The sequence below is a fragment of the Oncorhynchus nerka genome, unplaced genomic scaffold (assembly GCF_034236695.1).
Source record: "Oncorhynchus nerka isolate Pitt River unplaced genomic scaffold, Oner_Uvic_2.0 unplaced_scaffold_707, whole genome shotgun sequence".
Taxonomy (NCBI): domain Eukaryota; kingdom Metazoa; phylum Chordata; class Actinopteri; order Salmoniformes; family Salmonidae; genus Oncorhynchus; species Oncorhynchus nerka.
In genome coordinates this window covers 140496-153652 of record NW_027040469.1, presented here as the reverse complement: position 1 = coordinate 153652, position 13157 = coordinate 140496, and the positions used below count along the sequence as shown (strand labels likewise).

The window sequence follows — 13157 nt, the reverse complement described above, 5'->3', positions numbered from 1 at the left end:
TTTGTAGATCAATAGTTGTATTATTAAAAAAATATGTATTATATAATATAACTATTATATTTTATAAAAGCTTTTAATCTTTGAGGTCTAGAAGTTCCAAATTGTTATACGTTTTTGTTCCTTCCTCTTATGCATAACAAACATCAATAAAGCTTCATAAACTAACCAACGAATCCTTATAATCTCTCTCAGCATCTCTATTGTTAGAAAAGTTCACTCCTTTTATTTGAATGGTATGAAGACAACAAGTCCATATTAAAGCTGTTATTAAATGTCCAGTTATAGCAGTCATCAGAGTTGTCCCTAAATGATGTGGGAGAGGGACGGCCAGACAAGGACAGACAGTGAGGTCTCTGGACAAAGAGTTACCGAAGTAACGGTCTATATGGAAATATACCGTCTTTGCGTAAAATAGCTGGAAAAATACAAATAAAATAATAATTGAGTAATATGTTGTGAGTGTTAATCTTATGAATATACTTTATGATGTTGTGTCCTTTGTTGTTGTTTAGTATCATTTAGAGGGCGGGACTGAAACTGGAATGAACAAGGCGCGGCCAAGAATCCCCTTCACACGTGCAGACAAAGAGCGCCAACAACACAACCCAAATATGCACTTTTAAACTTTTCCAAACGAAACGGACGACTTCCACGAACATAGGAAATGCAACGGTAAGTGGGTTTTAAAGTGAATGTTATGCCATGTGTTGTTTTTGCTGAGATTTTTATTAGATTTAATTACAATATAAAAAGTTGCTGATAGTTGGTGCGTCAGCTCGCAAAGTTGAGAGCACAAAGCGCGAGAGGAGCGTTCCTTTGTCTGATGCAGCGCAGAGACCGGAGAGAGAGAGAGAGAGCATAGATGCTATCAAATGTACTTATATCCTCCCGAAATAACTCGTTTATTATTGACATATATAAACTATACGAATCGAAGTTTGTAGTAGTTTCGTGGTGTTTATCTCAAGGGGATGGGTTGAAGGAGACAAAGCTGTCAGAAGTTGGATGGTGAGGGAAGCTGGAAAGAGAATTACGCGTGACGACGAACTTTCTTTTTAATAATACATGTTTGGATTACAAATTCGTAGGCTTATTTATATAAATAATGACATTGTGAAGTTCAGAGTGATATGGACACTTTTTGTTGTTGTGAAGAATTGAGAACAGGACAATCAGGTGCATGTATGCTTCTCTATTTGGATATAACCTAATAGCTGAAACAAGACTAAATGGAATATTGTACAGCCGTCTGTTCTGATTCCAGAACGCAACAACGAATAAAGGCGGATGAAGTCCTGGTGGTTTAGGGAGTGTGGGGCATTGAGCAACAGGTATAAGACACAGCACAGTAAGTCGGTGTGGTGACTCTTTGTTACGTTCCCTTTGTTCTATTCCATACTCACCAAAAAGGAGCGAATGCAAGAATGCGAAAAGAAAGTAGAAAATAAGCCTATTTGACTTCAGAAAAGTGATAAACTATTGGAAATAATTGATTGCGGAGGTTTTAATGCCTTTTATAAGTGGTTATGAAGGGAAACGTACACATTTATGGATGCAAATGTATACGAATGTCTCTCTTTTTTGAGCACCCATAGAATAGAGTAAATATCTATAAATATATATATATTTTTTGTCATATTGGGTTTTTCAAAAATTACTTAAAACTTCTAGTCTAAATTAATGCTTAACCACCCAAAGTTGCAAAACGAATATTCTAACAATCTTGTTCTGAAACCATGGAAACTTCTGTTCTAATTCGATGGGCATGGAATTCTCCGGTTTTACACGTCTTTAACGCGCGGCGTGTGTTCCTTAATCTACACTCATTATAAAACACTGAATAACGTTTTAAAATACATTTTTATTGAACTTGTTGAGGATTATCTAAGTAAATACGATAGTATAGTTTGCATACGTCAAAATGTATTTTTTTGTTAGCCTTATTTTATTCGTTTCATCGACCACATTGCTGGACTGTTAAAAACAAGCCAAAATCTGTCTGCCAGAGTTTATCACTAACTTTTCTATCGTTTCAAACTCGATTCTCTGCCCAAACTGTGAGTAATACAGAGGCCCTCAATAACTTTGATTTTCCTCTGCTATCCTCAGGTGGGTTGAAACCTGTTTAATTTGAAAAGCTTTTCTTTTTCGGGAGGCCTGAATTGGGAAAAAGTACCTTGGAGCCGTACCTTCTACAACAGGATTTTAGCTGCAGGACCTCTGAATAACCATCTACACTGTGGCGGATTTACCCGCGACCTGTACCGGACTCATGGAATCGGAATTGGATTATATCTCCCGGCGCACATCACAACAAAGGCTTTCCAAATTGGATAGGCGTCTCATCGGACCCTCAAGGACAACATGGGTAGGTTAGCCCGCTTCCACAGCAATTTCTTCAGGGAAGACTTGTGGAGTGACGCTTGTTTCCTAATTTAGGTGCACAACATCCCATCCTAAAACTAAGTTGCACTTGCAGTGCGTATTTCAGAGTTGCAGTGCATATTTCAGCGTTGCAGGGCATATTTCAGCGTTGCAGGGCATATTTCAGTTGCAGTGCATATTTCAGCGTTGCAGGGCATATTTCAGTTGCAGTGCATATTTCAGCGTTGCAGGGCATATTTCAGCGTTGCAGGGCGTATTTCAGTTGCAGTGCACATTTCAGCGTTGCAGGGCATATTTCAGCGTTGCATGGCATATTTCAGCGTTGCAGGGCATATTTCAGCGTTGCAGTGCATATTTCAGTTGTGGTGCATATTTCAGCGTTGCAGGACATATTTCAGCGTTGCAGGGCGTATTTCAGTTGCAGTGCATATTTCAGCGTTGCAGGGCATATTTCAGCGTTGCAGGGCGTATTTCAGTTGCAGGGCATATTTCATAGTTGTAGTGTGTATTTGAGAGTTTTAATGTACATTCCAGAGTTGCAGGGCGTAAATTGGTTGGTTTAGACTTGGCGGCGTTTAGACTGTTATTACCTCGTTTACGTCTTAGGCGACAACATGTATTTTATTAACATGTTTGATTTATTTATGTTCTGTTGAAATTGCATAGTTAAGTTGATAAAGTTAGAATTTGTTTTCAAACCAGCGTGTTGTCTGTGTTTACAAAAGCCATGTGACGGCCAGTTAAATGATTAGCCGGTGAACTATGTTTTTCAGCAAGGCTGAAGCTGGACAGCGTCCCTGAGATGTGGGGGAGGGGGTTGGGGATTGAACGATGATGTTGCGCATTGAGGGCCTTGTATATGATTACATTGACTGATTTACACGCATCTGTTCACATTGCTGGCATTTATAGATTACGTTATTACATTTATTATCCACCAGACAATTCGCCTGGAGAGAGAAAGAGAGAGAGAGAGAGAGAAGTTACCTCACTATTACAACCCTCATCCTCAATGATGTCATTGAGAGCCAATGAAAAGACGCGAGGGGGGGCTCTTCGTAGAATTCAGGCAAAGCCCCCGCCCCCTACGGCGCTCATGGAACCACACATGCACACACCGTGTTGCCATAGTAGTAGTCGGCAGTATCACATTTTTGCCACACTGCATTGCGATAAAGTGGGGGAGAATAGGCTACACGAAGCACGTGCCGGTTATAAGGCTGTTTCCGTTACAGCTTCTGCTTGTTGTAAATGCCGTTGGGGATTTTTGTCTTTTATTAGATTAAATAAAATAGAGATAATTTTTGAAAAGGCCTATGATGAACATTTATTTAGACATTTTCCCCTGTTTTGTGTCTTTTAGTGAATTGGATTCTCTTTCACAGTCAATACAAATGATTAAATTAGCAATTCGAAATAACGTGATGTTGTCCTTTGGTGGTGGTTGTTCCTGTTTTCACACCTCCACCCACAGAGCCTGAAGCCTAGGAGCCATGTCAGGAGACAGTCACAGAGTGCACTGCAGACTGCAGAGTAGAAATGAACCACATGCGGCCTCTATCTATTAACAGACACCTCTGAGCAGGGGCCAATAAGCTCACGGTGGAGTGGTGGCCATACCATGATGTCATCTTACATCATCTCATACAGTGGGCTGTGCTGTGCCTCATCATTTTGCCTTAGCATCTCTCTCTCTCTCTCTCTCTCTCTCTCTCTCTCTCTCTCTCTCTCTCTCTCTCTCTCTCTCTCTCTCTCTCTCTCTCTCTCTCTCTCTCTCTCTCTCTCTCTCTCTCTCTCCCCTCTCTCCCCTCTCTCTCTCTGTCTCTCTCTCTCTCCCTCTCTCTCTCTCTCTCTCTCTCTCTCTCTCTCTCTCTCTCTCTCTCTCTCTCTCTCTCTCTCTCTCTCTCTCTGTCTCTCTGTCTCTCTGTCTCTCTCTCTCTCTCTCTCTCTCTCTCTCTCTCTCTCTCTCTCTCTCTCTCTCTCTGTCTCTCTCTCTCTCTCTCTCTCTCTCTCTCTCCTCTTCCTCTTATTTTTCTCCTTTATAACAGTACACATCTATAAGCAGGATATAGACATGTAGTAGTTATAGATATACTGACAAGGTATAGAGGATATACTGCTACACATTAGGGCCAGCATTACCAATGGCTGTGACAGCTACTACCTCTGAGATACACAATACTGACAGGGTATAGAGGATATACTGCTACACATTAGGGCCAGCATTACCAATGGCTGTGACAGCTACTACCTCTGAGATACACAATACTGACAGGGTATAGAGGATATACTGCTACACATTAGGGCCAGCATTACCAATGGCTGTGACAGCTACTACCTCTGAGATACACAATACTGACAAGGTATAGAGGATATACTGCTACACATTAGGGCCAGCATTACCAATGGCTGTGACAGCTACTACCTCTGAGAGCAGAGTGAGTCTTTGTGGTCTGTAAATTACATCAGGCTTTGTTTTCCTTCTGTGTGCCTGTGGCACGGAGATAACTGAGGATGTTCAGCCTGCATGTGTATGTTTTTTGCTGTGCGTGTGTATGTGTGTGTGTGTGTACCTGTGTGGGTATGTGTGTGTCAGTCCTGTGTGTGTGTGTCTGTGTGTGTGTGTACCTGTGTGTGTACGTGTGTGTCAGTCCTGTGTGTGTGTACCTGTGTGTGTATGTGTGTGTCAGTCCTGTGTGTGTGTGTGTGTGTGTGTGTGTGTGTGTGTGAATGTGCTAGAGCGTCTCCACAGTCAAGGAAACAGGAATACATTATTATGGCTTCACACCAGGAGAAGACCGTTTCGATAAAAAGGGAGAGCTCCCTCACGCACCTCTTTTCCAGGCTTTCTTCAGAGTTATATAATTATGTGATCTATCTCATGCAGAAGTCCTCTGTTTAAATGTCCACTGGACCAGACCGGTGCCTGGTAGACAGGCTGGTATGTTCATTTGTGGAACAGTTTGTTGTCTCTATGAACAGATTGCTTTTCCCGGGACGCACCAGCTCTCTCTTTAGGGCATTACGGTGTGGTGTATTCAATCAAAACACACACACACACACACACACACACACACACACACACACACACACACACACACACACACACACACACACACACACACACACACAGTTTAGATGGCTGTTTGTACAGGTAATTTACTGAGGCTGCAAATATGTCTGGCTGTATCTCCAGTGGTAATCCGTGGATGGACTCAGGGTTTATCAAGTCAAATCTGATATTGTCTGTCTGTTCAGAGATTATGTCCTGGCTAACTGAGGGTTTATCTGGTTAGGCTGGTCTGTTCAATGACTTGGGCTGGATGTTATCTACCGGGTGTGATTATTACACACACACACACACACGCCATCACACACGCATGCACGCCATCACACACACACACGCACGCACGCACACCATCACACACACACGCACGCACGCCATCACACACACACACGCACGCCATCACACACACACACGCACGCCATCACACACACACGCCATCACACACACACACCATCACACACACACACACACACACACACACACACACACACACACACACACACACACACACACACACACACACACACACACACACACACACACACACACACACACACACACACACTCACCACACAAGGCATTTGAAGTGAGATGAGGTTGACTGTGAGACGTTTTTATCTGTTGACTGACCGACTGACGTTCAGACTGAAGCAGTGTTACTGAACCATCATGTAAATCAGGAAGCCGGGGAGATTAGTTCATGGTCGGTTTATTATCATCGACTGAGATGCAGAATGTGTGTGAAGTTCTAGGCCTGTACGTTGACGATATTATATGGTTTTAATGTTCCTGACAAACTCAGATAATCCAAATTGTCAAATTGATGTTATCTATTTTGTTACCTGTTTCTTCGTAGACTTGGAACCATTTTTATCTCCTAGAAACATGAAGAAAATGAAATATTCTACATTTATGTGGATATTCATGGCTACAGGTAGTAGTTAAAGAGGAGCAGAGCACCATAACTACAGCATGTTAGTTCAAGAGGGACAGAGCACCATAACTACAGCATGTTAGTTCAAGAGGAACAGAGCACCATAACTACAGCATGTTAGTTCAAGAGAGACAGAGCACCATAACTACAGCATGTTAGTTCAAGAGAGACAGAGCACCATAACTACAGCATGTTAGTTCAAGAGAGACAGAGCACCATAACTACAGCATGTTAGTTCAAGAGAGACAGAGCACCATAACTACAGCATGTTAGTTCAAGAGGAGCAGAGCAGAGCACCATAACTACAGCATGTTAGTTCAAGAGGAACAGAGCAGAGCACCATAACTACAGCATGTTAGTTAAAGAGGAACAGAGCACCATAACTACAGCATGTTAGTTCAAGAGGAGCAGAACAGAGCACCATAACTACAGCATGTTAGTTCAAGAGGGACAGAGCACCATAACTACAGCATGTTAGTTCAAGAGGAACAGAGCAGAGCACCATAACTACAGCATGTTAGTTCAAGAGGAGCAGAGCACCATAACTACAGCATGTTAGTTCAAGAGGAGCAGAGCAGAGCACCATAACTACAGCATGTTAGTTCAAGAGGGACAGAGCACCATAACTACAGCATGTTAGTTCAAGAGGAACAGAGCACCATAACTACAGCATGTTAGTTCAAGAGGAACAGAGCACCACAACTACAGCATGTTAGTTCAAGAGGGACAGAGCACCACAACTACAGCATGTTAGTTCAAGAGGAGCAGAGCACCATAACTACAGCATGTTAGTTCAAGAGGAACAGAGCAGAGCACCATAACTACAGCATGTTAGTTCAAGAGGGACAGAGCAGAGCACCATAACTACAGCATGTTAGTTCAAGAGGAACAGAGCAGAGCACCATAACTACAGCATGTTAGTTCTAGAGGAGCAGAGCACCATAACTACAGCATGTTAGTTCTAGAGGAGCAGAGCACCATAACTACAGCATGTTAGTTCTAGAGGAGCAGAGCACCATAACTACAGCATGTTAGTTCAAGAGGAACAGAGCAGAGCACCATAACTACAGCATGTTAGTTCAAGAGGAGCAGAGCACCATAACTACAGCATGTTAGTTCAAGAGGAACAGAGCAGAGCACCATAACTACAGCATGTTAGTTCAAGAGGGACAGAGCACCATAACTACAGCATGTTAGTTCAAGAGGAGCAGAGCAGAGCACCATAACTACAGCATGTTAGTTCAAGAGGAACAGAGCAGAGCACCATAACTACAGCATGTTAGTTCAAGAGGAACAGAGCAGAGCACCATAACTACAGCATGTTAGTTCAAGAGGGACAGAGCAGAGCACCATAACTACAGGATGTTAGTTCAAGAGGAGCAGAGCAGAGCACCATAACTACAGCATGTTAGTTCAAGAGGAACAGAGCAGAGCACCATAACTACAGCATGTTAGTTCAAGAGGAACAGAGCAGAGCACCATAACTACAGCATGTTAGTTCAAGAGGAACAGAGCAGAGCACCATAACTACAGCATGTTAGTTCAAGAGGAATAGTATACTACCGGCTAATTATATAATATAATGATATAATGATATGATCCACTCAGGTTGAACACAGTTCCATGCTGTATTCATCTAGAAACCCATTTAGTTAGTTAAGTCTCTGTTTATCCACTCAGGTTGAACACAGTTCCATGCTGTATTCATCTAGAAACCCATTTAGTTTGTTAAGTCTCTGTTTATCCACTCAGGTTGAACACAGTTCCATGCTATATTCATCTAGAAACCCATTTAGTTTGTTAGTCTCTTTTAAGTCTCTGTTAAGTCTCTGTTAAGTCTCTGTTAAGTCTCTGTTTATCCACTCAGGCTGAACACAGTTCCAGAGTCCTGCTGTCCCTGTGTGTGTGTCTGTTCTGTAATGCGTTTTGTGTGTTTGTGTGTGTCTATTCTGTAACGTGTTGTGTGTGTGTCTATTCTGTAATGCGTTGTGTGTGTGTCTATTCTGTAATGCGTTGTGTGTGTGTCTCTTCTTGAATGTGTTGTGTGTGTCTATTCTGTAATGTGTTGTGTGTGTCTATTCTGTAATGTGTTGTGTGTGTCTATTCTGTAATGTGTTGTGTGTGGGTGTGTGTGTGTGTCTATTCTGTAATGTGTTGTGTGTGTCTATTCTGTAATGTGTTGTGTGTGGGTGTGTGTGTGTGTGTCTATTCTGTAATGTGTTGTTTGTGTCTATTCTGTAACGTGTTGTGTGTGTGTGTCTCTTCTTGAATGTGTTGTGTGTGTGTGTCTCTTCTTGAATGTGTTGTGTGTGTGTGTGTGTGTCTATTCTGTAATGCGTTGTGTGTGTGTGTGTCTATTCTGTAATGTGTTGTGTGTGTGTGTGTCTATTCTGTAATGTGTTGTGTGTATGTGTCTATTCTGTAATGTGTTGTGTGTGTCTATTCTGTAATGTGTTGTGTGTGTGTGTGTCTATTCTGTAATGCGTTGTGTGTGTGTGTGTCTATTCTGTAATGTGTTGTGTGTGTGTGTGTCTATTCTGTAATGTGTTGTGTGTGTGTGTGTCTATTCTGTAATGTGTTGTGTGTGTGTGTGTGTCTATTCTGTAATGCGTTGTGTGTGTGTGTGTCTATTCTGTAATGTGTTGTGTGTGTGTGTGTGTGTCTATTCTGTAATGCGTTAGTCCTGTCAGAAACTTCAGACACTACCCGCATTCACAGCACTTCATCTCTTCACAGGACAGGGGCCCCAGAAAGAGAGCATGTGTCTTTCCATCTCCTTCTCACAGGACAGGGGCCCCAGAAAGAGAGCATGGCAAAGATTGATACTGTCAAAGAGGAATGTACACACAGACAGACAGGGTAGACAGAGTAGACATGCAGGCCTGGGAGACTGCCTGGCACTTACAGTACAGAGCCTGCCATGCTGCGTGAGGGAGGAAGAGGGAGGGAGGAGGGAATGAAGGAGGGAGAGAGGAAGGGAGGGGAGGGAAAGAGAGAGAGAGAGGCAGGGAAGGAGGGAGAAAGGGAGGGGAGGGAAAAAGAGAGAGAGAGAGGCAGGGAAGGAGGGAGGAAGGGAGGGGAGGGAAAAAGAGAGAGAGAGAGAGGACAGGGAAGGAGAGATGAAGGGAGGGGAGGGAAAGAGAGAGAGAGAGAGAGGCAGGGAAGGAGAGAGGAAGGGAGGGAGGGAAAGAGAGAGAGAGAGGCAGGGAAGGAGGGAGGAAGGGAGGGGAGGGAAAGAGAGAGAGAGAGGCAGGGAAGGAGGGAGGAAGGGAGGGAGGGAAAGAGAGAGAGAGAGGCAGGGAAGGAGGGAGGAAGGGACTGGGGGGAGAGACAGAAACACAGCCAGCCGGCCTAATCTCCTCTCCTTTCATTTCACCAACAATTCAGCCATCCCCGCCTCCCTCCCTCTTTCCCTGTCTGCCTGGCTGTCTCCTCGTTCCACAGCCTAAATAGAACTGGGCACGAGGAATAAAAGCTCTTCTCTTTTAATGCGAAGTGTTCTCTTTTGGAACTTGGACACAGTCTCTCCCCAGTAATGTAGCATTAGGAACTCCTTTCAGACGATTTTCAAGTTCATTCTCATAAGGGGTCTGACTCATTGTTAGACTCATAAAGGTTCTGACTCATTGTTAGACTCATAAAGGTTCTGACTCATTGTTAGACTCATAAGGGGTCTGACTCATTGTTAGACTCATAAGGGGTCTGACTCATTGTTAGACTCATACAGGTTCCGACTCATTGTTAGACTCATAAGGGGTTTGACTCATTGTTAGACTCATAAAGGGTCCGACTCATTGTTAGACTCATAAGGGGTCTGACTCAATGTTAGACTCATAAGGGGTCTGACTCATTGTTAGGCTCATAAAGGGTCTGACTCATTGTTAGACTCATAAGGGGTCTGACTCATTGTTAGACTCATAAGGGGTCTGACTCATTGTTAGACTCATAAGGGGTCTGACTCATTGTTAGACTCATAAGGGGTCTGCCTCATTGTTAGACTCATAAGGGGTCTGACTCATTGTTAGACTCATAAGGGGTCTGACTCATTGTTAGACTCATAAGGGGTCTGCCTCATTGTTAGGCTCATAAAGGGGTCTGACTCATTGTTAGACTCATAAGGGGTCTGACTCATTGTTAGACTCATAAAGGTTCTGACTCATTGTTAGACTCATAAGGGGTCTGCCTCATTGTTAGACTCATAAAGGTTCTGACTCATTGTTAGACTCATAAGGGGTCTGACTCATTGCTAGACTCATTTTTCCCCTGAAAGATAATCTCAAGAAATGTTTTTCTGTAAAAGGTAATCAAATCACAAATTCTCCAGGATACAGTTTTAAAAAATCGATTTATTTGATTGAGGAATAGGCCTGTTATAAGAATATGACTTGTAGCCCTTTCCTGCAGTCAAATGACCTGGCAGCCTCATGGGTGGAATGGTATTCATATTTCTTATCATTTCAAAATTAATAAACATTTTTTTTTTTAAACCTGCCAAAAATCAGGTGTTTGTATGTCCCAACACTGCCAAGCTGCAGAAAGACTGTAGCAACCTGGGATACAAGGGCAGAACGGCCCAACACTGCCAAGCTGCAGAAAGACTGTAGCAACCTGGGATACAAGGGCAGAACGGCCCAACACTGCCAAGCTGCAGAAAGACTGTAGCAACCTGGGATACATGGGCAGAACGGCCCAACACTGCCAAGCTGCAGAAAGACTGTAGCAACCTGGGATACATGGGCAGAATGGCCCAACACTGCCAAGCTGCAGAAAGACTGTAGCAACCTGGGATACATGGGCAGAACGGCCCAACACTGCCAAGCTGCAGAAAGACTGTAGCAACCTGGGATACAAGGGCAGAACGGCCCAACACTGCCAAGCTGCAGAAAGACTGTAGCAACCTGGGATACAAGGGCAGAACGGCCCAACACTGCCAAGCTGCAGAAAGACTGTAGCAACCTGGTCTACAAGGGCAGAACGGCCCAACACTGCCAAGCTGCAGAAAGACTGTAGCAACCTGGGATACATGGGCAGAACGGCCCAACACTGCCAAGCTGCAGAAAGACTGTAGCAACCTGGGATACAAGGGCAGAACGGCCCAACACTGCCAAGCTGCAGAAAGACTGTAGCAACCTGGGATACAAGGGCAGAACGGCCCAACACTGCCAAGCTGCAGAAAGACTGTAGCAACCTGGGATACAAGGGCAGAATGGCCCAACACTGCCAAGCTGCAGAAAGACTGTAGCAACCTGGTCTACAAGGGCAGAACGGCCCAACACTGCCAAGCTGCAGAAAGACTGTAGCAACCTGGGATACATGGGCAGAACGGCCCAACACTGCCAAGCTGCAGAAAGACTGTAGCAACCTGGGATACAAGGGCAGAACGGCCCAACACTGCCAAGCTGCAGAAAGACTGTAGCAACCTGGGATACATGGGCAGAACGGCCCAACACTGCCAAGCTGCAGAAAGACTGTAGCAACCTGGGATACATGGGCAGAACGGCCCAACACTGCCAAGCTGCAGAAAGACTAGCAACCTGGGATACAAGGGCAGAACGGCCCAACACTGCCAAGCTGCAGAAAGACTGTAGCAACCTGGGATACATGGGCAGAACGGCCCAACACTGCCAAGCTGCAGAAAGACTGTAGCAACCTGGGATACATGGGCAGAACGGCCCAACACTGCCAAGCTGCAGAAAGACTGTAGCAACCTGGGATACAAGGGCAGAACGGCCCAACACTGCCAAGCTGCAGAAAGACTGTAGCAACCTGGGATACATGGGCAGAACGGCTTGCACTGCCAAGCTGCAGAAAGACTAGCAACCTGGGATACAAGGGCAGAACGGCCCAACACTGCCAAGCTGCAGAAAGACTGTAGCAACCTGGGATACATGGGCAGAACGGCCCAACACTGCCAAGCTGCAGAAAGACTGTAGCAACCTGGGATACAAGGGCAGAACGGCCCAACACTGCCAAGCTGCAGAAAGACTGTAGCAACCTGGGATACAAGGGCAGAACGGCCCAACACTGCCAAGCTGCAGAAAGACTGTAGCAACCTGGTCTACAAGGGCAGAACGGCCCAACACTGCCAAGCTGCAGAAAGACTGTAGCAACCTGGGATACAAGGGCAGAACGGCCCAACACTGCCAAGCTGCAGAAAGACTGTAGCAACCTGGGATACAAGGGCAGAACGGCCCAACACTGCCAAGCTGCAGAAAGACTGTAGCAACCTGGGATACAAGGGCAGAACGGCCCAACACTGCCAAGCTGCAGAAAGACTGTAGCAACCTGGGATACATGGGCAGAACGGCCCAACACTGCCAAGCTGCAGAAAGACTGTAGCAACCTGGGATACAAGGGCAGAACGGCCCAACACTGCCAAGCTGCAGAAAGACTGTAGCAACCTGGTCTACAAGGGCAGAACGGCCCAACACTGCCAAGCTGCAGAAAGACTGTAGCAACCTGGGATACATGGGCAGAACGGCCCAACACTGCCAAGCTGCAGAAAGACTGTAGCAACCTGGGATACAAGGGCAGAACGGCCCAACACTGCCAAGCTGCAGAAAGACTGTAGCAACCTGGTCTACAAGGGCAGAACGGCCCAACACTGCCAAGCTGCAGAAAGACTAGCAACCTGGGATACAAGGGCAGAACGGCCCAACACTGCCAAGCTGCAGAAAGACTGTAGCAACCTAGGATACATGGGCAGAACGGCCCAACACTGCCAAGCTGCAGAAAGACTAGCAACCTGGGATACAAGGGCAGAACGGCCCA

General features: G+C 44.9%; 1 long non-coding RNA gene across 1 annotated transcript; it reads left to right on the top strand.

Annotated features, from left to right (window-relative positions):
- Positions 1-566: 566 nt before the first annotated feature.
- LOC115116876 (uncharacterized) lies at positions 567-2368 on the top strand. Its single transcript, XR_003861608.1, has 2 exons — positions 567-672; positions 2110-2368. It is a non-coding gene; the product is annotated as an uncharacterized LOC115116876 (long non-coding RNA).
- The last annotated feature ends 10789 nt before the right edge of the window (positions 2369-13157 follow it).